This window comes from Larimichthys crocea, chromosome IV, assembly GCF_000972845.2.
Source record: "Larimichthys crocea isolate SSNF chromosome IV, L_crocea_2.0, whole genome shotgun sequence".
In the NCBI taxonomy this organism is placed as follows: Eukaryota; Metazoa; Chordata; class Actinopteri; family Sciaenidae; genus Larimichthys; species Larimichthys crocea.
Genome location: NC_040014.1, coordinates 1587507 through 1611861, shown reverse-complemented (window position 1 = coordinate 1611861; position 24355 = coordinate 1587507). Strand labels below are relative to the sequence as shown.

General features: G+C 41.5%; 1 protein-coding gene across 4 annotated transcripts in view; it reads right to left on the bottom strand.

Annotated features, from left to right (window-relative positions):
- The window catches only part of cntfr (ciliary neurotrophic factor receptor), a 213475-nt gene extending 191693 nt beyond the window's left edge, over positions 1 to 21782 (bottom strand). For 2 of the 4 annotated variants that reach the window (XM_027278569.1, XM_027278567.1), the window contains exon 1: positions 21427 to 21781. The gene's annotated coding sequence lies outside the window, so the exon portion shown is untranslated. Of the gene's footprint in view, positions 1 to 17800; positions 18117 to 21426 lie in introns of those variants that run through there. The other 2 variants (XM_027278571.1, XM_027278568.1) reach the window with 2 other exon arrangements.
- Positions 21783 to 24355: the final 2573 nt, after the last annotated feature.

The window sequence follows — 24355 nt, the reverse complement described above, 5'->3', positions numbered from 1 at the left end:
ATCGTATTCCTAATGGGAGTGTCACAGCCCCATGAGAATCCCTTATGCCTGTCTTTTGAGCATAAAGCCGTTCTAAAAGCCTCTTGCACATGAAAAACGATTGGAAGAGCTAAGTCAAGCACAGCCCGAGCACAGTGGGAATCATTGTCAGATAAAAATGTGTTTTTATTCCAATAATATTCATAATCCTCCCCAACTCAGGTTATCTGTAGTGTACGTGTGTGTGCATGTGTATGTACAGCACATTATATTTAAACAACGCTATCGTACTGTACATTAGAAGGAAAATTGCTGGAGCCTTGGGGGCATCAGCAGTTTGAACAATGTCAACCAACTGAAAGCAGAATACGTTTGAACATTTCATTTTTTCTTATTCAAACTGTTGACTCTTTCCACAATTTGCAATTTTGACCCATATCCTTTTTTTCCTACTTTTTTCACCATTGCTTAAATCTTTAAAATATTGTGCTGATCTGAGACTGGCTTATCTCATAGTGAAGCTAAGTTAGGCAATTGTTGTGATCAGAAATGTTGAGTTAAGATGTTCAACTCACACCACATTCCAGGCAATAAAGATGGATAACAGAGGAGGAGGGATGAAGTGGCGATGAAGAGAATTCCTGCTTACTCAATTAAATTGAAACTTAATTATACATGGCTGCGAGTGGAACTTATAGGCGCCAATTTAATTAAGTCACAGCAAAAGCCACTTGTGAACTCTTGTGACTAAGCATCTCTGTGATGTGTGCACATATTTTGGTATTAAGACTACAGCACTGAAGATTTGGGATTATTTTAAACTAATTAACATCCCTGCAGCCAGTCAGGAGTGCACGCAGAGGCCACAAATCATTAAAACATAAAAACGGTCACATGTTTCTGTTTTTGGAGATTAATCCGCAGCATTTTTAATGGTACAGGTTTCTGTGTACATGAGCAGGTGTAGTTTTAGATTAGGTCTTTATATCTATTATTTGATACAAAAATCCACCATGTTACCATAGTTCTACGTCCCAACACAGACACACAGAAATGTATGGCATATGCCGTGTAACTACCATCTTAAAGAGGCTCTGCAGCCTTAACAACTCAATTTTCTGATTATTATAACATAATTGTGGCAGTTAATAGGCATTCTCATATTTCATTTAGGTTTTTATGAAAAACAGAAATGCTAGTTTGAGGCCATATTACTTCTAAGTAGGCAATTAAAACAAATTGCTTCTAGTAATGGAGAAATATGGCCGCTTATGATAAGTTCCATATGGACTTTTCCCTACATTTCTGTCTACCAGTCAATAGATTTATGCAAAAGTGAAGGGTCTAAATTACACCACTGACACACAAACACACAAACACACACACAAAAAAATGGAAATACCAGTGTGATACATTCAAACAAATGCACAGAGCCATATATTCTATAGCATAATACACACACACAGACAGACAGATGTTAAAACACACACATTCACATAGACACATGCAACTCGTCAAGTCGAGCATAACCGAAGGCCTTCAATATGGATTTCACACTTGAGCTAAACCTCCTTAACTTTCCTCGACACTATGGACGCCTCAAGCCCTGTCACTTCCCCCCACTGCCACTACAAACATTCACTTATTCTTCACGGACAACATTCTCCCGCTGGTTTTAAAAGCTCATTTTAGTGCATTGTTTATGGAGGAAGGTCTGCAGAATATTTTAACGTCTCTATGTGGCATCATGCATCCGCTTTAATGGATTGAGACAGGATATGACAGGATATATTTTTATAAGCTGCCTTCAGACCCACAGTTTTGTAAGTATGGACTGACAGTGTCAACTGGTCTTTTGTTTGGAGGAACATTTTACTTATCCTATTTTAACAGTAGTAGAATAGTAATCCGGAAGGGAAGGGATATATATATATATATATATATACACACACACACACACACACACACACATAGTGTTTTATATGTACTTATGCAATAAAAGTCTTTGCAGCATGGTTTCCCATCACAACCTGGTTCCAACTCTAAATACAGAGCGAAAAAAGCCATGAAATTCGAACAAAGCAAGCCAGCATTCTTACTTCTTTGAAAACTCCATTAACAAGACACTATATCTTCCCCAACTAGAAGATAAAACATTCTTGGCTTCCATGTTGATCTTTCTTTCACTTGTTCTTTCTTTCTTTTTTACTTGCTCCCATAAACACACAAGCAACTTGATACTTCCCAGACTCCGAGAGACAGAATATGTGAGACCATATAATGCCCATGACCAATAATGCATCAGGAATGTGTTGTGAGGAAATCGAGGAATTTGTCATGGGGAGGGGAGACTGAACGTGTGGCAGGAAATTGACCGACTGTTCAACATGCCTTCACAGTGAAATCTAATCCTCTGCTCACTCGTGCACGCGCATACACATTCTCCTTCTTCTAACTTTTTTTAAGTGTGCAAAGACTGTCATACAACACATAGAACATATTGTTTCATGCAATGTCTCAATGCCACATGTTATTTTAACATAACACTTGTCCTCCTAATGATGTATTTCTATGAATTTCCAATCATCTTGTACAGCTCTAGTCCGACTGACTGGCTGGCAGTCGCAAAGCGAAAACTGTGTTGTTAAAGCTTAAAAGAAAGAACTCTCTCATGCATGCATATGCCAATACAGGCGCCTCATCAACAAACATGATGTTCCTAAAATTGGGGGTAGATGGGACTCGTTCTGGTCGTGCCCATCAGCGATGCCACCACTGCAGGTGGCTGTTGAGAGCGATCATAGAGCCACAGATGGAGCATGTAAAGGTTGCATCTGGAGGGAGAGATGGCAGAAGGCTAGCATGACTGCTGCCTCTGGGCTCTCTACTGATGGGTCCATTGGTTTTCAAACGTGGCTTCTCCACAAAAAAAAACAGAACGAACACAGCACTGGCAGAAAATTACCTGAAGGTTGTTGTTGACAGAATTTTCTATTTTGTATATCATGAAAACAATGAGATATCGTATCAGTGTCAAACACTTTATGTTGCGAAATTGCCTAAAATGTGTTTTTGAAAAAGAGAGCTGAGGAAACGCAATCAACAATCTGTGAAGGAGCCACAAAAAGAATCCACAAAATGCTTTATAAAAACCTCAAAATAAGCAACAACAAGATGGAAAAAACAAAACAGTGCCCGAAATGAAATGACAATAGTAACAAGACGGCACAAAATAGCATTGCCCATGAATAACTAGGGAAATAAAAATAAATGAAAATACACATCCCTAATGAGTGGGATAGCAGAGAAACAGATGGTGTGTTCAGCTGGTGTTTGGACCAGAGTTTTTATCCACCAGGCATCAATTTGTTGGCTGTAGAAGTGTGGCGCTTCAGGCAGCCAGTTTACATGCTCTGTCTGGTTTGGTTTTTGCCAGGGTTGTGTCCATATTGATAAGGTTGGTTTGCTGGAGGACAGCGATGTTTCTCCTCAAAGGTGACCTTTACTGTGATTTTATTGGACGCTGTGAATGTCAAAGCAGTACCGACACTTCTTAAGCAGTCAAGGTATGTAAAAAGCTCCCACCACATCCCACCGCATGAACTTTCACATCCAACATATGGTGAATGCAATTAAAGAAAAGAATAAAGACATCCTCAGACACAGTCATTTAAAGTGTGTGAGGGTATTCTACTTTTTAATCCTTCCTGATAAGGGACTATTTAGAACTCTTAGTCAGAGAGAGAGAGAGAGAGATGCACATAAAGATGGAGATCACTCAAGTTGTACCAGGGGGAAGATCGTGGGAAAAGACAAATGATATCTTACTCTGACAGACTTGTGTGTCGCTCTGTCGGTATGTGTCACTGCATGTGACACAACTGGCCATGCACACGTCTACATGCCTGTACCAAATGAGACAGAGTGTATGTGTTTACACTGATTTTTGCAAACCGAGGATGTGTGGATTGTTAAAACGCTGGTGCTGCAGTTAGTTTGTGCCTGTGCGTGCATATGTGTGTTTGCTTTTGCGTTGTGTGATGACATGGCATGTGTGGGTGAGGGGGGACAGCATGACTGTTGACTGTGTGTGTGTGTGTGTGTGTGTGTTTGATATGTCTCCTTAGCCACAGGTGCAGAGAGATGCTGACACTGCTTACAGAGCGACACAGTGCAAGAGAATGAGTTTATTTATCTGTCTCTATCTAGTTCTCAGACACACACACACACACACATGCACACATGCACGCACACACGCAAGAACTGAGACAAAAATGGCACAGAGCTGCACAGACACACAAACACTCAGACGCACGATTGTGCAGAGACGCCTGCAAATAGACAAATAAACATGCCTGCACACAATCACACACACACACATCTGGGAGGAGTTTGGGATCTTAGGCACCTCGCCAAGGTAAATAGAGGAAATTGCCAGCCTTGACATTTTTTGGTGAACAGCGAGGCTTCTCAAGGTGACAGCTTTCACTAGGTGTTAGTGGGAGATGAGGATTGGCGCTGCTTAACAATCAACACACTGTCATTTACTGTCTGTGTGCGAGTGGGAACGTGCATGTGTGCCAGTTTTGTATGTGTTTATGTGAGTTGGTGTTGGTGAACGTGCTAGTAGAACATATGTTGTTTCATGCATGGGCTTTCTCCACAACAGACTAAACCTCCGCCATGGATCTTATTTTTACTTAACTACTACTACTACTACTTAACTTTACTTACTTTTGTTAAAACCAAAGTTGTTCCTCCATCCACTGAGTTTTTTTTTAATGTGTTGTTTGTCTGACACAGCACTTTTAAAAGAGTCTACTTCCAAATAAGTAAATAAATAAGATGATGAATCAAGATGCGAGAGGGTGCGGAAAACAAGCTTCAAAATTGAGCAAGGACGGAATTGTGAATGTAATTGATGTGTTTATGATGAAAAACAAATGAGGTCTCTAAATATAAGACAGCAGTGAGGCTTACCTGCGCTGACTCTCTCTGTTTCGTATACTTTTGTATGCGAGCTCAATGTGACAGGAGAGAGAAATCCATTCGATTTAAGTATTACCATGTGAGGCTCAATGTATCTCAACGTTGAGCGTGTGTGGCATGTTACCTATAACAACGATTAGCATGTGCCCGTTCATAGAACATCAGAACGTTGTTCAGTACTTCCTCTTTAATAAACATCCACTCACTAATAATTTCTCTGCAAGTGTATATGGCTATGTGTGTTTTTCACCCTCTCCTGTACAATGCCAGTTTATGGAGTATCTCTCTCTCTTTTTTGTGTCTCTTGATGTTTTTCACAATGCTAAGGAACATAAACCGGTTATGTAAATAACCCCCCTCCATTCACTCTTTTGTGGGGTTTTGTGTGTTGTAATGGATCTAACATGTACATAGTGTGTTTATGTCTTGGTAAGTAACACTGCAGAGTCAGTGTAGATGAAGCTTCTCCTTTAATCTTAACTGCCTTTGAGGCAGCCTGGAGAGGTTTTGTAAAGTTCAATACATTATGGGTAACAGAATATGGCTGCCTGTGTTTGTGATTATGTTTGCGAATACAAAGATATGACAACGATAATTAACACATATTGCCTCATCCTATAGGTAGCTGCTACTGTAATTGGATAAAATGACTATCACTGCTGCCTGGGTCCAATTATCTGACTTGTTGCGCACCTCAATGTCAAGACCCGCAATTACCAACCTATAGCAGCTCCTCTTTTCAGATTCAGTTGTCAAGTTTGGTAACAACTGTCTCTATTAGACTTCTATCTGCCATGAGTTTCTGGAACATTAAATTTGACTTTTGTTTTTTAACAATTTTTTCTTCTTTTTTTTTAAAGCTATTCACTTCAGTTGACTGAGGCCATTGCCACAGATTATGAAGGTGGTATTATGAATTCCTTAATGTTTAAGGAATGTCCTGCTTTAACACTTATCACCTTGAAACATCTTAACCGCAGCCATATCCACATCATTTAAACCTAAAATCATAATAAGAAGAATAAAAAGCATTCAATTACTAATCCATAATGTCTTGTAATTTCCACCTTTTCAGACAAATTGCTGTCACTTATAACATTACTAAACTTGACTTAAATCACCATCACAACAGGTATTTCCCAAGGTATCTTTTCCTGCCCAGCCAGACACTTAGCCATTATTTGCACACTGCTAATCCCTCAGTGGACCTCCATGATGGAGTCAGACTGAGGTTGCTAGGCAATTTGTGATATGACTGCAAAGTTTCTATTAGCGGGACACAGAGGGTTGAAGAGTTCTGTAAAATATATTAAGATGGACTGAGAATATCTACCACCGTAGTACTGGTTTAGGATCACTTGTGTAGGGATTATGCCTTTCATATAATTTCTTTCTGTTTATTTTCTGTCCGCCTCCTCTCTATCGACCTGTTCCTGATTTTTCTCCTGGCTAAATCCCCTGACAAGGTAAGCCCCTCCACACACTGTCTCTTTGATTCACCCTAATTTTTTTCTCCGTCCCCACTCGTTCGCTCTATTCCTCCACTCCCTCCTCTCCGCTCCTCTCCCTCCCTTTCGCTTGCAGTAGCTACCCAATAAAGGATGTTGTTAATATCATTAGGCAGACTTCCTCCGGCCCAGCGCCCAGCCCACTCCCTTTCAGCTATAATCAAGCGTGCACACTAACTATCAAAAGAGACATCGCTAATAAACTACCACAGTGGAGCGGAAAAACACACACATACACTCTTGCAAGGAAAATACCGTTGGCTAAGTGCAGTGAAATAAATGTGTGCGTGTGCATGTTGGCGTTGAGAGGGCGGGTGGGGTGACAGGGGACGGGTGGGGTGACCAGGGATGGGGGGTGGTCAGCGTGTTGGTGCAGGTTACCCAGACAACACTAATAAAGTATACCCCGAAGGCTAGCACAGTCTAATGCAAATCTCCCCCTTAAGTATACTAAATTAATTGGGGTTGAGGGACATGTACACAAGCAGACATAGCTAATAAAGTGTGCTCTGAGAAGAGGCAAATACTGTTAGTTTAGTGGGTTTAAATGGGAAAGGGGGGTGGGTGGGGGGACAACTTTGGCTTCCTGTTGCACAGCAGTCATTTGCTGTAAATCATTGCCTAATATAGGAGTGCATGTTGTTGGCTGAATAAAGCTTGGAAGCGTTCTATCCTGACAGATGAATGCTACAGTGCATATATCACCAGTTAAACGGGGTCTAAAGGGAATACATGATCCAGTACCACAAGCAGGGAGCACTACATTTAAATGAAGAAAAAGAGTAGTGGGAGGCCAAAGAAGTGAGACTGCTAAGAGAGCATGTCGCACAAAAAGCACAGATTCTCATGCAAAAAATAATACATTTATGAAACAAACAAACACATCATCAGTTTCATCTCTAGAGTGATAAACTATAATTCTATTGGATCTTTATTTTTGTAGAATTGTACCAGCTTTGAAAGAGAACTGTTTCCAGTGGGTCGAGGGGGGAGATTGGGTGCAATATTATCACAGCTTAGCAAAACAATGCCAAAACTATGAAAATAAGACTTAAGTTAAAATGAATCAGAGGTATGGAATTTTAAAGGTCAGTTAATCAGTTTGCCTAATGTGCTTCATGCAGTCCCAATAAAGCAACGGATGCGGATACATGGAAACACACAATATGATAGAATGATGAGTCTAAACAACCATATCATACAGAATAACAAAAATACCGCCACTCAGATTCATTATAGCGAACTCAAAGAGCATAAAAAGGGACAATTCCCAATATCAGGGTCAACATCAAAATGACATAAATGCAACTAACTATATTTAGCGTCGAAATAATGAATTTGAATGAACACAAAAGGACTGCATCCTTTTTCTTGATACAATTAAGTCAAGCCTCTCCTTCTCTTTTCTTCTCTTCGTGCATTTGAACAACCATTTTTTTCAGCGATATGCGGCCACTACTGAGCTGAGCTCCACTGTCATGCTTTATTTATCCCTTTCCCTCTGCACTGTAATGGAAATATAAAAGGGTGCATTGATTAGTGTTTAAGGATCAGGCTTTAATAGATTAAAAGCCCCCGGCTCTGAGAGAGGCACTCACTCTCACACATACACACAGTTGTGCATACACGCAAGCTTATACACACACCAACTAGCGATACAGATATGGAGTGAGATGGACATAAACAGTAACACGCATGTGTACAGACAGCAGCTTCATGCACTTGAGCGGACAGAGACACTCAATGGACATAAAGATGCACAAACACTCCGCCTGCAGCCAGCAGTGCCAACGGCAAAGCCCTAAGCCTTTCAACAGCCTATACATGTTTCATAGTTGATAAATAAATATATCTAAAATATCCCCCAAAAAAGGATGAAGATATCTGCATGTCATTATCATAAAGTGGGAGCCCTGATGTTGATTTTTCAATTGATGGAAAACTCATTCATTTTTAACGTGGTGCATTATTAATCATGTGGCATGATCCCAGAGTTGTGAACATTTTCTACACACAGGAGTGGTGATGGCAGGTCTGTTTGGGTTTTACAAAAAGAAGCAAAACATGAAAATAAATGAGGATGACCGTGTTTCAGCATCCCACTGCTGGTGTATTACAAGAGCAGACCAGAATATGATGTACAGCAACTGAAAAAAAAAAAAAAGGGGGAGCAGCATAGCCGTTAGGGCAAAAACAAAAATCCAATTTACTAATGTTTGCAGGTTATTTTGGTAAAATGTACTCCAAATTGTACCAGCAGCTGCAATTTCCACACTCAAGCCCTGAGAGGATGATATGCCATTTGCAAATCTGTTACATAACCTGCTGCAAACCTGCAATTTCACCTGTTTGAAAACACAAAATTTAATTTTCAGTATTACTGCTGTGAAAAGGACATAAGCTCCTCCTGTATTCTTCTCTCTTCACCGCATTTCATTTCCCACCTCTCCTTCCACTTATCTTCTGTGCAAAGACCATTGTCACGTCGCAGCTCCAAGCGTCGCACTGACTCTGTCCACCATGTCCCCTTTTATTTTCTCTAATCTTTGCACCTCTTCCTCTTCTCTGACCTCAATCACGCAGTTGGCCATAATGGTGTTAGGCTCCTGCGTGCTCACCATCCTCCTTTGTCTTGCACCCCTTCCTTTGCTCCGGCCTTCTCTTACTCACAAGCTGATCACAGTCCTGTCTGTTGATAGTCTTTCCTAACCTCCAATTTCCTCCACCTCACCTCCACACCCACTGCTTATAGTCTTCCTCGCCCATATTTGACCACAATCATGTTTTGCTGTTAGCTTCTGCCTGGTCTACCCACTTCTGTCACTGCCTGCTCTCTCTTCTGCCACCTTCCTTCCCTTGTCCCAATCATGTCTGATGGCATCCTTCAGCGAAACTATCTTCTGCTCCATAATTGAATCTCCAGTGTTCCTCTGCTTTCCTTGCTCCTCTCCTGTGACCACAATCACTTGTGTTGTTAGCCTCCTCCTAACCTCTCAAGTCCTCTTGTCTCTTTTAGTCCCTCACTCAAGAATTACATATGTTGTTAGCTATGCCTGGCATCTTCTCTGTTCTGTCAGATCTTCACTGTCTGTTGTATTGTTCTATTTTGCCTTGGATGATAGCATCCTTGCCTTGTTAGACTCAGCTTCCTGCCACTTCTCCTGACCACTGTGTCTCCCCTATCCCTCTAGTGTCTGCTGTTAGCCACACCTGACCTCTTGAGTTACCGGTGTCCCTCTCATGATCTCCCTACTGTATGTTTGTATGCAATAAACAGGCATCATTTCACAGCATGTAGATTCAGATTTCATAATAAAAACAACAGGGATGCACGATATACGAAATATCAGCCAATATGGGGAGAAATTCTGTCATTTTTTATTGTCCCGATAGGTTCATTTTAACCAATAAAAAGATCCGATAAATAAATGAAATTGGGGAAATTTGCTTGAAGAATATGAAGCAGCCGCAGTAGTAGCTAGAGGTGCTGCTAAGGCTCAAACAACACAGAGTGTGGATGTCCCAATTGGCGGATTTTGATGATTGACACTCGAGAATCGATTAGTACCGCCCACATTCACCTTTGACCCACCAATGACGATCCAGAATGAAATAAACCCAAAGGTAGTATATCACACCAAGAGGTCGCACTTCACTTTCAAAGCCTCTTTGTCTTTATGTAAACAGCCAGGACCTTCGTGACTGATTCAAACTAAAGCAGCAAAAATAAGACATACTCTATCGTTTTGTGGATTTCTTTACTACTCTTTGGGGGCTAGCTCATCAAGTTTTCATCGCACAGTGATGAGACACATATCTTTGTAATCAGCGGAGTCTCTGCTTTCACGCAACGTTTGTGTGGTTTGGTAGTTAAATTAGCAGAAGCACTAAAGTAGACATGCGCTGTTTTCGTGTTTTTGTTACATGCCCAGATAATGGCTTGGGGATTGAACTGTGTTTCATTTGGGTAGCAATGATTGGTAGAGCTTTTAGCCAAGTTTCTCCCCTTCATTTTGGTATGCTACATGTTAGGACTGATGCTTCCTAGCAGACGCTGATCGTCTGTATTGTGCATGCATCTCACGCTGTCCCCCGCATGGCGGACCTTCGGGTTGAAATATGAAGTTATCGGTAAAAAATCGGTTGAATTTTTTCATATCGTGCCTCACTACATTTCAGGATACCTTTTCCCTTTTCTTTGTGTTGCCCATATTGATACTGATTCCAATTTCCAACACGACGATATGGCCTGTAACCAATATCTCGATATTTTTAAGCTATATCGCGATACACGATATATATCTCGATATTTTTGTTGTTGTTGTTTTGTATTGTTTATTTCTAATAAATAATAATGTCATTATTACCTTGATAGCATTGTAATTGCTCAGAATCAATGTAGAACAGTAGATTTACACTTGCTGTATGAGACACACCTCTTTTTATAGCATTTTAACACTTGTCATATTTTTTATGAATTTTTAATATATTTCATAATGTACATATGAGCACTGAAGCAGTGCAGGATCATACTTGGCTTATGAGACACACTTTTTTAAATCAAATTTTAACCATTCTTCATATTTTATAAATAAACCTTTAATAAATTTAACACCCACGTCTTATTTTGAAAACCGGAAGTGTCCACACGCTGCAGTAAGCTAGCGCTGACTTTCCCAGTTTTCTCAAAGTATTTGACATAAAGTCGCAATAAGGGCGCACTTGAAAATATTGGAGCAGCTGACGTGACCACGCGAAAACGAGAGACGGCTGGCGTGACCGCAGTTGTTTTTCTTCGGAACCAAGTCGTCCGTCTCCATCTTCAATTAACTCGCTCGGGCTCTTCACTTCTCTCCTCACTTGATACAGAAAGTACGCATGCGCGCAGGGGATTTTTCTGGGTGGGCAGGGCAGTGTGCTGCGTGCTGTGAGCAGCACCAGGAGTGACACAGGCAAAACTCCGGAGAATTAAATGCCGACGGCTTAAAACATTTACGTGACAAGTACTCGATGGTCGCGATATAGTCATTTCATACATCTCACGTAGAACAAGCCGCGATATATCGAGTATATTCGATATATCGCCCACCCCTACGACCAAGGACTTTCCTCATTAAACAATAACCATTTGGAATAAACAGAAGATGCACTGTTCCTTGCACAGAAACTGGAGGATCAAAGTCGCTGACATTAAATGATTATTGTACACATCAAACTATAAATGTCTCCTCTTTGCGGTCATGAAGCCATGCGTTTCTTCAAAGGAGCAGACTGCTAGAATAATTGCGCCCATTATGCCACATTCAAGTCTCACCATACAGATGAGAAAAGTCAAGAGACACTAGAGATAACTGCTGCTCAGTCAAAAGAACTACAGAGATGCCAACAAACCCTTGCAGGAAAGGGTGAATCGCCCTTATCGTTATGTCTAAATAAAAAACAATACTAAGACTACTCCATTTCAATTCAACCCATTAAAAATTTGCCATATACTATCAGTTGTCCAAAAAAATAAAACACTTCAATAAACATGATTTTCTTGTAATTTGTATTTATTTGGTGTGACCACAAGCTAGCTAGTTTTCCAATTCTGGCTACATGGCACAAGTGCAGCACAACCACATATGATGCTGATTTGCTTTACGTTCTCAACATGTACTTACGAAGCAAGCAACACAAGTGACTGATAAAAATAAAATCACATAGCAAGTTAGAATAATGAGCAGTAAATATAGATGATGGATGGGTGAATTTAGGAATATACATCACACATTTACTGCCTCAAGAAATTACTTCTTTATGTATCACTGTATTGTGTACAGTCTGTACTGTTGCCTGGAGGCACATTTACTCCGCTCTGCTTATCCTCAAGATATACTTCTACAGTGTGCCTGTGTCTAATGAAATTATTTTTATATTCTGAATGCAAGCACTTTATGTGTCAGAGTGCAAAAATAAGTTTGTGCATGTTCCTAGCATAGATTAAAGTGTGTGGAGGCTGTCAAGTAGCATGTTGGTCCATCGCTATGTTAATGAAATGTAAATGTCCCTCAGATGTCCATTAGTTGTGGGGGAAATACATTCTGAAAGGATATTCGCCCCCTGCTGGAGGAGGCAACTTTTGTGTGTATGTGTGTGTGCGTGTGCGTGTGTGTTTGCATAGAAGAGTATAGGGGCCAATATCTGTGTTGGGGTGGGGGCTGATGCATATTCATAAACGGGTTTATCCATTTCGCTCCTTTCATCCCCCGTTTGCTTTGATCAGAAAGTTCGAGGAGTCCAACTCTTCTATTGCCTGAGTGCAAGAATGCTGCAGGGGCTGAATGGAAAGCTGTCGGAGGATGGAAATGCAGCAGAGGCAAGCAGATATACACACAGGCTGAATCGCACACGCAAACACTGACCCACACGCTCACACACACACACACACGTTGACAATCAAAAAGGCAAACTGACAGACTCAAAAGCAGAGAAACAGGCAAACACACAGAGAGAAGAGAGCAAAGGGAGCATGAATATACGAGTTTAGAAAAATATCTATGAACATACGAGCAGAGGAGCTTACAACCACAGACATCCAGAGTTCTGTTATAAGATTTCACCACTTTCCACAATATAACATCCTGATAGTTAGAGGGCATGTTATGAGTTATAGCCGTGGAAAGTGGTTTAATATCTGTATGTCCTCGCTGTATTAAAAATGTACAAAGAAAGCACAAGAGTTCTTTTGGATTACTGAAATAATTACACACCAAGCCCCCCTCTGAGCCAGATTTTCCAGCTCTTGGGTGCAGAGAGGAAACCGTTGTAAAATGCCGAACTGAAATGCATGTGAGGCTGCTTAATTGGGGCCAAATCTTAACAAAATCTTGTCATGTTTTCACCCCCTTAGGTGCATATAGATAAAAGCACACAGCAAGCAGCATAACTAGAGAGAGAGAGAGCAAGAGCGAGAGAAGGAGAGGGAGAGCAGGAGCGTGTAGGAGCTGTGCGTTGCGAGGACAGAAACTGGCTTTCTCATGTCTTTGCCGCCGTTTGGAGGCTTGTTGCGTACAAAGCTTTCGCCTGCATGTGTTTCACAGAGGCATACAATACATCTCTGATGCGTGCATGTACACAGAAACACGCTTAATCAAAATCTATTTATTCCTGCCCTCCTTACTACTCCAGCCTCTCTCTCTCTCACTTCTCTCTTTCTCTCACCCTAAAGCATTTTGTCAAATCCAAATCCAGAGAATCAGCCTATCAAATCTGGATCCTTGAATACAATTTGTAGCGGTGGCTTTATTGAACTTCACCAACTGTTGCTACAGCCTAAAAATGTCTGACACCCTATGAGGTTTTGCACAAATGACTTCTCTAGAACTACGTGCTGGAGATTTCAATTCAGAGAAATTAAGATGATAAACATATAAAAAAAAGTTAAACTGTGGACTCACATATTGTGGTCAAACTGATGTTTCACCAGCGAATAATCACTTAGTAAATGACCCAGCACTCTAACAAACCATCTTTGGCCAAGTAAACACATGAATCAGACAACAGCTTAAAGTTTCTATTGTTAATTAGGTAAAGTGATGTTTGTAATTCTAACAAGTGGTCATGGTGGTCAGTCCTACACTGGTCTTCATTACTAATAAAAAGCATCAGAACCAATCCCTCCCTCTGCCCTGCAGAAACTGTTTAGTTTTCAAGGTGAGAAAAGTCTCTCTCCACACCGGCTTCCAATTTGTAGCCTTTGTGTACGTTACAGCAGCGAGATCACCCACCCCCTCCGCCTCCTCTGATCAGGACCACACTTGGACATCTGTCGGAGGATGTTTACCCAGGCAGTAAGTATGTTAGGGGAAATATTATCCTAGTTTTACCTTACCTTTCTTCTGTCTGAAGCATAAACACCAGCATTGCGAGGTGGGGATGGGAGAGGAGAGGCAAGAAGAAGAAGAAGAAGAAGTAGAAGAAAAAAAAAGGGTGTGGAAAAGTGGACCTGAGAGAGTAAAAAAAAGAAGGATGAGGAGAAAAATGGAAGAGACGGGAGTCAGCAACAGCGAAGGAGGGTGATCCAGGGAGAAAAGGAGCAGTAGATGGATTGGAGAAGATATTTTGGGAGATACAGAGGGGGAAAAAGTTTTGAAGGGTGATGAGAGAAGAAGAGAGAGAAATCAGCAAAGGAATGGAGAGTTTATAGGTAGAGGAAAAAATAGGAAAAAGAGAATGACAGGGAGAGAAGAAGAGAAGTTGAGAAGTATCTAAACTACAGTTTTAGTTGCAACAGAAATACATAATTTTTCTATTAGTCATTAAGTGACAGTCAATCAACTCAGGCATCACTTCTCAATGAGTTTCTACCTCTGACTCACTTTAAAATGTCACTACTTCTTTTCTCAGTCATCAGGCCCCATAACAAGAAGTAGTATTCTCCTTTTAAAGACTTTTTTTATTTCTCAAGGTTGGAATAAACTTTTTTCTGACGGCTGAGAAATGATATTCCTCTTCTCTTCCAAAAAATGTCTTAATAAGAAGAGTAAAACTTCAGATTTCAGGGTCATTGTCCAACAAGTCTAGACGGCTTTTTATAGTTATAGCTATAAATCAATACGCAATTTACATGCATGTCTACTGGTGCTTGGCATACGGGACTACACAGACGGACACACAGATGCTTACCATGCACGCAGGCACACAAACACAAGTTCTGCCTTTTTCTCGTTATCTCTCACTCTCTCCCTCCCTCTCCCCCTCTTCATCTCTTTTACACTCACACACACACACACACACTTGTGCGCACGCACACACACACACACACAGGCCTCTTTCCGTCTGGTGTTGCTTCCAGTCTAAAACCAAACCATGTGTGGGAGCTATCCTGTGCTGGCCTAAACTGTATGCCCTCTTGGTGCTAGGTCCCCTCCACTAGAAAAAAAGGGCTGGAGAGACATTTACTGCCCGTCTCTCTGTCTGTCTTCCTGTCTCTCTATGTGCCTGTCTCAGGCTTTGTGCCTCTCTGTGTGCTATTGACAGCAAGTGTCTTTGCTCCCGCTTGCCTGTCTGTCTGGTCTTTTTTTTTTTTTTTTTTTTACTATTCATCTTTTGCCTATTTTGCTTGTTAATCATGACTGTCTCCCTCCCTCTGCCTGTCTGCCCTCATCCGCCTGCCTGTGTCGTTCTTATTTGTACCCTTTCTCCGTTCGTCTGTCGAGCTGTCTTTCCCTCCCTTGAACTCTTTCTGTCAGTCTTTCTATTTGCACCCCCACCCCCTCCGCCTCCTCCAACCTCCCTTCTCCTCTCCCTCCCCGCTCCACCACCAACTAGGCATGAAAACGGTGCTCCATTAGGAGTGCCTGGGCTAAGCCCAGTCTGACACACACTGCTTTGATCAGCCGTGAGCTGGGCTAAACACCCCGCTAAACTCCCAGTCTGAGGTGGGGGGGGGGTGCTGTGGGAGAGCAAGAGTAGCGAGAGTTAGTGAGGGATGGGACCGCGAAGATCAAAACAGAGGAACGAGATGGAGATGGAGACACAATAAAAAGGAAACACACAGACTGAAGAGCGGAGCTCAATTTCCCAAGCTGTCCCACAGTATATGTTCCCCCACCATTTTTTATCACATTTTCCTTCACGTCTCTTTTTTAATCGTTAATTAATTAGAAATAATCTTGTGCGCCTTCATACCTTTTTTTTTCTCCACAACCTCCAGGTAGTCTCTGCTCTGAAATGCATCTTTAACAATCTCTGCAGGTGCACAACACACAGATGCTGAGAGAATGACGAGAGTCAAAGGAATAATGCATGAACACAATTAGACCAGATGTCTGATTATTAGGAAGTCCCCCAACAAATCTTTGCAGCATCTTTCTCAGAGAGCAACGGTCTTGTAAATAAATATTGTACCCACTCCAACACACACACATACACACACGTCTAGGAGAAAGGGAGAAAAAGACAAGCCCAGGGAGAGAAGATATATAGAGACCAGACCTCCATAGCTGACAACAGTTTAAAAAAAAAGAGCTTTCCACATTCAGGCAGGCAGATACTAAACCAGCAGCAGCAAAAGGACAAAAAGCTCCCGTCTTTTTCTCCCAAGGAGAGAAGAGAAAAGGGATTTCCGCTCAGTGCTAATCAATCAGGCCGTGATAATGGCTCCCATGCCTAGCTGTCGACTGGAGGGGTCAAGGCATCCCGTGACCCAGCGCCCAGGGCCCAGGGGCCAAAGCCCCTCTCAGAATAGCACCCCAGGACGGACTCCAGGGGCTAATTGTCCAAGCCAGTGTCAGCCTTTTCAATGCCCCCCCCATCACCACCACCCTACCCTCCCCTCCTTCCACTTTCTCCTTCATTCCTCTCGCTTTCTTCTCCCTTTCCCTCCCCTCCCTCCTTACAACTCTGCGATCCTCTTTCTTTCTACGCAGCTGAGGAATCTACTATGTATACCAGCAATGAACCAGCGTGGGGGAGAAAATGAGATAGAAAGTGAGGAGTTGGATGTAAAAATAAGATCAAATAAAAAAATAATAATAAAACACCATGTAGGGCTTCGGGGATATAGAGAAATAGAAGGGGCTGCCGACAAGGAGAAAAGTTAATGAAAAGACAGAGACAGGAAAGGATAGTGAGAAGAAGTGGGAGAGCGTGTCAGGGAGAGAAAAAGAGAGAGATCAGTGGCGGCAACAAAAAAGAGCAGGGAGGGAAGTGAGAAGGGAGGATGAAAGAGTCAGAGACAGCGGGACAGAGGCGGACAGACAGATGCAGGGACAGTTTGACAGGAAAGGAAAAAGATAGGCAGCGACTGTCCCTGAAAAAAAAAAAAAAAGAGTGCCGAGTTCTATCCCTTCTGCATCTGCATATCAATGGGTTTCTATTAATCACAGCCAGAGCAGCGTGTGTCTCAGGGAATCTGCTCAACATCAGTACGGGCTGACCACCACGATGCATGCAGCCGGCATACAAAACACAACAAGACAACAAGACAGAGGGGACATGCACACACACACGGGAAAGCACAAGAGTCCGAAGCAAACCCCAGTCCAGCTCCGCGCAGCGGCATTCCTCTCATTCCAAGCGCACGCTGCTAATTAACAGCATTAGATCCCACGGACAGAGGGGGGCAGATTGATGGAGAGGTATCCTGATGTTGCACTAGCACCACATCTCTGCTCTCTTCTGTCAACCTTTCCTTCTGTTTCTCCCCCTATCACAGTCCCTTCCATCCAACTCTCTTTCCCTCTATCAGTCCCTGTCAGGTCTCCAAGTCAGGCGGCGCTGAAGAAGAGCAAAGTCCCATAATCAAATAAGAAAAATATGAAAATCAATTGGCTACTCACAGGGAACCTCCTCTTTTTTTTTCTGTATTGCTTTTTTTTTTTCTGATCTGTCACTCCTTATCCTCTTCTCCACTGTAGCGAGGAGGAGTGTGTCTATCCCGGCGCGTGTGTTGTGTCAGTCCGATAGAGGAAAGTTGCCGTCTGCGTGCATGAGCGTGAGTGTGTGTGTGAGAAGGAGAGAGAGAGAGAGAGAGAGAGAACGTGTGCGTCTGTCTCTGTGCCTCGCACTGCTCTGAGTGAGAGAGCCGAGGCTGTTTTAAACAGGCTGCTCTCCCCATGTGACCAGCCCAGCCACAGGCAGGAATACATTACTGAGACACACACACATCCACACACACACACACACACACACACACTCACTCACTCACTCACCCCCCCTTCTCTCTCTCTCTCTCTCTCACTTGCCTATACACACACCGTGTCCACAGTGCACCCCCTAGCCACCGATCAGGGTAGTGGAGAGAACAGCCCACACACATAACATGTGCGCACACACACATAGAAATACGGCGCATAAACACACGCTGACAAAGATGAGGAAACACGGGGGGGGGCAATTCGAGGTCACACGATGTATGTGTGTGGTGAAACATTAATGAAATGCATGGACGCAGTGCTGATGCCTTTTGCCAAACTTAAAGAGCATCCCGGTGAACCCAGCATCAACAACAACAAATGCACCTAACGCAATTAGAGACAATTCACCCAATTAAATGTTTTTTCAATGTTTTTGACTTTTCCATCTCTGCCGTGGCAGTGCTTCACACCTGGAAGCGCTGACCTTTTCAGTAATGGAAACCTTTTAAAGTTGACCTTCTGTTGCAAGGCTGATACAACTGCATTACAGCTATTACACCTTAAGGAACGACAGCGGAAAACACCTCGGACGAAGTGTTGCAGGGGAATGACTATAATAGAGATATCATATCGATATCTATAATATATATATATTATATATATTATATATCTATATATAAAAACACAACTAAATACATTTTCAATAAGCTACTCCTAATCTCAAATGTTTAAGTGAGTGAACGCGTAACACGACGTGTGAATGGAGAAGCTGACAGATCGCCTCTTGAGAAAATATTCTTGGGGAGATACATCGATAGATCGCCAAGGCTACAAAACACCACAGATGCATCATTACTCTTTCTAACAAATGCAGCCAGTACACCATTCAGTGTTCATGTGCAATGGACTGTTGATCAGCTCTTGACACATTTGTCATTTAATGTTCAGGAACTCTTAGCACCATATTGCTGCTCTTGAGAACCTTGAACTAAAAATAAATGGCTACTGAAATTCATTTATTATCACAATAACACCCGAGAGGGCAGTCTTTTCTGTGATTACAAGCACCATTCGCAACACCAGTTTAACACAGTACCTCCTCCTAATGTCGACACATCCAGGCCTGAGGCGTGCACATGCCAAAGCCCACATAAAGCTACAGTATTTGATTCAGCTTTTTTTTTTTTTTTTTTTTTTGAATGGCTCCGTGAGCTGCATGGTTAACTGCAGCTTTCCCCCTCTAAATTCTGGCTTCTTCAAATCTTATTTTTTGTGGGTTTTAAGCCTCAATTCCTATTGGTGATAATAGCATGTCTTACTAAGTTAATTGCTGAGATCTGGGAATACAAGCAGCATTACTAAAAAGAAGCCAGACAAGGCCAAAAACACAAGCAGTTAGACAACTCCTGTGATCAGTGGGCAACCTGCTCTACCACCTGAGCCCCAGCCGCCTCACGTTTTACTGACAAATTGAGTGGTTTAAATAATCAGGCTGAACTGTTGGCTTGTTTACAGCCTGAAATCCTCTCACCGCGGATGTTTTTTTGCCATGCTGGACTCCATGACTAACTATTAACTACCAACAATAAAAACGGTACAGCGAAATTGTTACAGATTATGTATAGAAACACTTTCTTATGTCTCCTTATCACGAGAATGGACATGAATGTGTGCCATGTGATGCTCAGGGCGAGCAGTAGTGAACGCCAGTATGAATACATTCCCCACTCTTCCCTCTCCCTTCTTTAACATCTTTGAGTTGTTGTTTTTTTTTTCCTGTATGTTGCACAAGAAATAATTGCAAACAAAGTCCATATGATAAACATTTCTAAATTATCACCACCCCGTGGCCTCAAACATAACATATACTTCCCTAACGATACTTTTATTAAATGTAACAGCGAGTGTTTGGAGGTGTTTCAAAGCCCACCTTCACACCCACACAGGTGTTTTCACTTATTGTGCCTAATAAGGCCTCTTGTGAGATTGATTGACAGCTCTCCTATAAGTTGTGTTACACTAATTCAGTCTGAAGTGAAAAGACCTGTGTGGGTGTGTGGGGTGTTTGCATGTTAATAACTGGATCCTCCTGTCAACAATATTTGGGCATTAAAGGAAACATTACACCTCTGTTAAAAATATATCAAATTAAAATGTGGCACTTGTATGAAGAGAAAAAATGATCCAACAATTATTCAATTGATTCACATCTGTAGTAAAAACATAAGTAATTTTTAAATTAAATAAACATTTGATTTTTTTTTGTCATAATGCATATTTAAAAATTAATATCCATAAGCAAAACTGCACAGCGTGCTTCACACTCAAAAAAATGTTCTATCAGATTAACAAACCTGTTTTGCCATCAACGTTTGTATTAAATTGAATGTACTATGTTTATGAAATCATGATGGTGGCACCTGTGTTTATTTGTATGTTGTGGTTTCATATAAAGTTGGCACAGTGTTACGGGAAATAAGGAGATCGGATTCAAAGCATCAAAGTTTAAGTTGAATTTATTGTTCTTGTACAAGAGGAGCGTTTCACAGTGCAACCCCCTAAAGAGGTTACAGAGAAAAAGGCTCCCAGAGGAGCGTTAACAGTTGGTTCTTATACATTTTCCTGAAGATGGGCGTCTCAACCTCTGTAAATTGTTAACAGTCAATTTGCATATAGCATTTAAACAGCTTTCTTCAACATATCATGTATCAGTGAGTAGCCAGTATGTCCCCAATCTAGATGTCATCTCTCTGACCTGTCCCTGACTCATTCTGTCTCAAATCCCTCGAGTTTATACATTAACCTGAACTTTACCTTACCCTGCCAGTCTGAGTAAAACATCAATAAAGGGAAGTGCCCTAAGGACAAATAATAAATAGGAACAAACGTTGTATAAGTCAAAACATCTAACTAACTGTGTAACCCTAATATTTATAACACACAGTGTTTTTTTTTTTCATTATTATTATTATTTCTGTTTTATTTACCACGACTACAGCTGTTGTGTTAGCTCTATAACAGGGATACACATCTACATGCCTCGGGTGACATGAGTATTGAGGATTAATCAAATAAACAGGATTTCACCTGTTGGTTCCTTCTCTCTACTTGAAGATGCTTTCACAGACACAAACACAGAATAGCTGCCAACTTCTGTGCTCTACTCCTCTGAATTTAACGCGTTCATGCATGTTCAATGTCATAAACTGCACCACAGCGACGACGTTTATAAAACACACAGCAACAGAAATATTTCAATGTGCGCCATGTAGAGCAACGAAGGCAAAATATTACCACTAGTTACAGAGAAAGCTTTAACTGTTACTCACCATTTAACCAAAGTTGTCCGTCTGTTGTCTCCGGAAGTTTAGCAACACTGACACCGCCAGGGCGCGAAGCATGGCTCAACTTTACTGCGTTTAAATGAAGTAAAAACGAAACCCAGGTCCAGGGTAATGCTAAACACAAGCATAAAACAAGTTAAAAGTGCAGCCATATTTCCATTTTTAACTCCTGTTAGGTCGTCTGTTAAATACTCGGTGGTTCAGAGAGTGTTAACCGGGCTGTGGTGACAGGCAGTCCCAGCTAATGTAACCAGCTAAACAACATTAGCCGCTAAGGTGTTAGCCGCGACGTTAGCCACCTGAGGGACTTGGTCGTGTTACTTTCTGGTAGACTTTCAGACATATGCAGGGTTCCCACACCTTTTTCATGAACAAATTCAAGCACTTTTTAAGCACCTTCAAGCACCAGTTTTTCCATTTTTCCAGCACCTTTAAATAGGTAGCCTACTAGTTGTGTTTGCCATGGTGGTCATGGGAAGCGCAGCATAATAATATGGGTCTAATTAGCATTATTATGGTGGTAGATTGACTGTTTTGATTTTTAACTAATTGTGAATTGGCTTGTATTTGTCAGCTTGTGAGCGGTGTATTGTGTAACTACCATAGCGCAATAACAGTGACAAATGCCTGAAGGGGGCTAAAGTATGTCTATCAGCAGACGAGTAATTTCTTTTTAGTGTGTGGAAACCTTTCACAGCAAGGACCATCACACAGACCAGTGGTTCTTAACCTTGTTGGGGGTACCGAACCCCACCAGTTTCATATGCTCATTCACCGAACCATTCTTTAGTAAAAAATAAAATATGATTTTTTTTACTGGTGCACAAAATGAACCGTGCATTAACATCACCTTGTTCAAATAACAAAACCAACACAGTGCATGAACTCACAACAACTTACCTCAGTGTGATTTCTGCTGTTGCCTTTGAGAGACCAGTTCAGATATGCGTGGCTTCACCTTGGCAAGTGCCAGTCTCATGTCATTTTCACAGCAAAGTCTGTTCCTTTTTTTAGTTTTTATGTCCAGCATCCTCGAAAACGATTGCTCACAAAGATATGTTGTAACAAATGGTATAAAAAATTCCAGGGCGGAGGCTCCACTGAACCCCTGAGACCGACTCACTGAACCCCTACGGTTCAATCGAACCCAGGTTAAGAACCACTGACACAGACCCAATCCACACTTACTGCCCCTGTCCATTAACAAGATACATGCTAGTGCTGCTTGATGATCAACCAGTATGCTTTGCTTTGTACCAGCCCCAGGAAGACAAAATACAGACAAGCGACACTCATGATTTACTGGAATGTAATGTAAAAATATACCTACATGTTTCAGCCAGCATGTTGGCAGTCTGTTTATTTTATATGTATGGCTGAGTGTGGGATCTCCATGCTGAATATCACATTATCTGTCTATTTAAGTGTCAAGCTACGTGTTGAAATAAAGTGTGAACTGGTGAAGGACTGACATGTTTAAAGAATTCAAATTAACTTTACGAAAACACGAAAAAGCATTTGCGTGCAACCACATATCCACTATTGAATTAATACAACTTTCCCCAAGCAGGGAATGTCAATTTCAGTTGTTTATTAACAAATAAAGTCTACTGTTATTTCTCGGCAGAACACCAAGCGAGTATGATAACTGAGTTCTGCATGTAAAGGCATCGGATCAAGCGCGTAGCCGCTTAGGAAACATTTTTGTTTTCTCTTGGTTTATTGAGATAGACATCACACAAATTTCAAGCATTTTCAAGCACTTCACAAAAAATTCAAGCATTTTCAAGGAATTCAAGCACCCTTGGGAACCCTGCATATGAAAATAATAACCTGAGTGGACAAAATAATTTAGAATATTAATAAGGTCTGGTTCCACTCTGTTTACCACCTGCACAAATCAACATTTCATTACATATAATAAAGCCACAGTCTTTTAAAACATGCTACAATACATATCTTAACCCAGACTATCACAGATAAACACAGTCTTCCTTGTACTTCAGCGAGTGACAAATACGATCACCACTGCTGCTATACACAGACTGTGAATTAGGGGGAACAACAGATGCCAAGCTGAATTTACTACATTTGCTGAGCTTGAGGCTACAGTTTCGTAAATTACACAATTTACAGTTGCTGCGGAGAGCAACCCAGAATCCTGTCAAATATAACTGAGTGACAGTAAATATAGTGCAGCAGTACACCAAGGTGAGAGTTTTGCTCCTTTGATCCCGCACATGATACTACAGCTCTGCCTGCAGGCCAAGCTGAAGTGGTTTGACTGATTTCAAATGATCTCTAAGGTGAACGTCAACAAATTATCATAGGCCCCGTCTGACTCAATTTCAACAGTATCTGCAGCTCACCATTGCATTTCAACGACTTACCAAGGGCATCAAATAAAAGTTGCCACTGTCAGGGTCCATTTAGGGCAGGTTAGATAGTCTCTACAGACTATCTCCAAACCTATTTCTTATCAGGCAGGCATCCGTGAGCCATATTTGGAACTGTAAAACAGGTTAAGTGTTAGTCACTTTGCTCTTTTGAAAACAAAGTCAAAAATCACTTGTCGAGACAAGTCATGCATCTTAAGCATTACATATTGGTCTTCAGTGTTTGATTTATTCCGGTGCAAGATGTGTGCATCATGCTCCCTTGCTGATCTGTTTCTCTTAAGAAAAATATCACAGCATTATTAGCACCATTATAAATATATATCCTGCTCTTGTGTGCACATCTTATAAAAATGCAAATACAATGTTCTGTACACAAAAAATCTAAAAGCACATGTCCCCAGGAATTGCATGAAGAACAAGGAAGTAGTTTGAGGCTGGAATTTCATGGTGGATACTGAGGCTGAGCTGCCTACAGCCAGGTTCATTATCTGGCTTGTACTGGGTCTATTGACCCA